The sequence below is a fragment of the Ixodes scapularis genome, unplaced genomic scaffold (genome assembly GCF_016920785.2).
Source record: "Ixodes scapularis isolate PalLabHiFi unplaced genomic scaffold, ASM1692078v2 ptg000317l_1__unscaffolded, whole genome shotgun sequence".
Lineage (NCBI taxonomy): Eukaryota > Metazoa > Arthropoda > Arachnida > Ixodida > Ixodidae > Ixodes > Ixodes scapularis.
Window position 1 is genome coordinate 719,862 of NW_024609960.1, and position 2,639 is coordinate 722,500.

Sequence of the window (2,639 nt, forward strand, 5' to 3'; positions counted from 1 at the left end):
TGTATAGCCTGTTAAAATCTTTCTTTGAAAATAGAACTTTGTCATACATTTCTGCTGCAGGAGAAATTCATCACCCTGTTGAACTAGGTTGCCCACAAGGATCGCCATTGAGTCCCTTACTCTGGAACATACTAATATCAGATCTACTAAGTTTAGATCTGCCACCTCTTACATATATGCAAGCATATGCTGACGATACAATTGTAATTGTTTCAGGAAAAAACAGAAGAAATATAGAAACTACTGCCAACGAAAGTTTACTCAAAATAACTAAATGGGCGACAGACCATCGACTTCATCTCAACCTCTCTAAATGTCAATGTATAATGTTTGTTTCAGGTCGTCGTCTTTCACAAGCAAGACCTCCAACAATCCGTATAAATAACACCAGTCTTAAATTTGTTCCAACGTTACGTATGCTGGGAGTGACAATCGACTGTAACCTTACGTTTCTTCCCCATGTAGAATTTCTTAGAGAAAAAGTTTTAAAACATACCTTGAACCTAACTTCTTTTTCTAAACTTCAGTGGGGCATAAATCAAAAACAACAGAGAGAATTGTACCTAAGATGCATAGAGCGATATATGGTATATGGTGCAAGTGTGTGGTGGAAGAGTAGTAATAATTCACATCTATTACGTAAAATAACATCATTACAACGAATCCCACTACTTCATATTGCTCATGCCTATCGAACATCAAGTAATGTCAGTCTGCCAGTGCTTTGTAATGTTATCCCTATCCACATCACACTTGACAAAGAGCTTAAACAATTTCGGTTGTTTCAACAAAACAAAGAGATATCATCTAACAATGTAATATTCAATAGAAATAACACAGATTATTTCTTTGATCCATGGTATACTCACCCTGCAAGTAAATATAAAATAGAATTTAAATTAAATACAACTGTCCCTAGTCATTTTCACATATATACCGATGGTTCTTTAACACCTAGTAAAGTCGGAGCAGCCTTCGTAGTAATGTTACCCTCAATGGAAATAGAACACATCTCTCAATTTAAACTTCCAGGACATGCAACTATCTATGATGCAGAAAGAATAGCCTTCGAACAAGCTTTATATTATATAAAAAATAACAAAAACAGTCCCGCAATAATTACCATATATACAGATAGCCTATCCCTGCTGCAAAACCTAGCAAATGTAAACACAAAAACAACCAGTATAAGTCAAGTAAAACAACTAATAATGGAAATAGAAAGTATGCATAGATTACATCTTGTCTATGTTAAGGCACATGTTGGCAATATGGGAAATGAACTTGCAGACCACTACGCTAAAAAAGCACACCTAAGTGATAACTTAGTACAATGCCCCTACTCAAAACAATACGTAAAAAAACAACTTGCCCACGAAACTACACAACTATGGGACATGGAATGGAACGAGATGGGAAGGGACAAGGAGTTGTTTACATGGATTTCAACCATTCATGACATCCCCGATCTATTTCCACCTTCAAATCTGTTTTCACAAATCTTGACTGGACATGGAAAATTCCCATTCTATCTGTATAGATTCAACATAACTTCAAACAGCAATTGCTTTTGTGGCATGATAGCAACCAGCTTCGAGCACTACTTCACTACATGTCCGTGCACGATATTCTTTAGAAATAAATTGAATCAACTTAAGCTGCATAATTTTGACACCAGAACGAAATCTGCAATACTGAAAAACACAAAAGCATTAGAAATTTTGGAGAGAATGATGACCTTCATTCAAGACGAAATGAATATGCAATGAAACAAGGAACGCCATAAAGCAGCAAAAATAACAAGAACAGGGACTCGATAGATAGTGGATGGCAAAAAAAAAGAAAAAGAGGTTGGTGGCATACCTTCCCTGCGGGGATGGTAGGGGGTACTTGGCGCGCCATCCCAGGCCAAAAACCGCCCGGTCTTGCGGATACCAATCTTGCGGACTTGCACCTACAACCTTGGTCTACTACGTCATAGATAGGTTAGATGTTGCTGCGCACACTGATGGGCCTGGAAACCATAAAATCAGTACAAATGGCAACACAAAGTTCCTTTTGAAGCTACAACTTCATTGTCTTTGCAAATCCGAATCTCTCTCACTCTTCAACTCCATATAATTTCAAGGATATGCGTGAACTCAGAATTGCAGATACGAATTTAATAAGAGCATTCAAAAATATTTTATAATTTGTTTCATGGAGAAGGTCGTTCACTTGATATGTATACATGTCTACCACCTAAATATGAAATAATGAAACGAAGGGATCAAAGTCTATAACTCTCATATCAGATAGAATGAGAAATACAAAATCTGTGCAAAAAGAAAAAAAAAAGTGTGTAAATATGTTAATAAGTGTGTGCTTATGTACAGAAATATGTAAATATGTACATATGTAAATATACTTCTGCGTTCGAACTCCAAAAAGCTAAAAAAGATATCTAGGATAAAAGAAGAAAACAACTTAAGGTTCAAAAATGCAACTTCAATATAGTATACATCGCTCATAGCCTTGTTTCATACACATCTAAACCGGACACCATCTAAGTAGCCATTCTTATAGAGCTTTGCACTTCGCACCATCACAGTTGTATTTCATAGCCCGAAACAACGATGTCAATAGCAACACCAACAGAA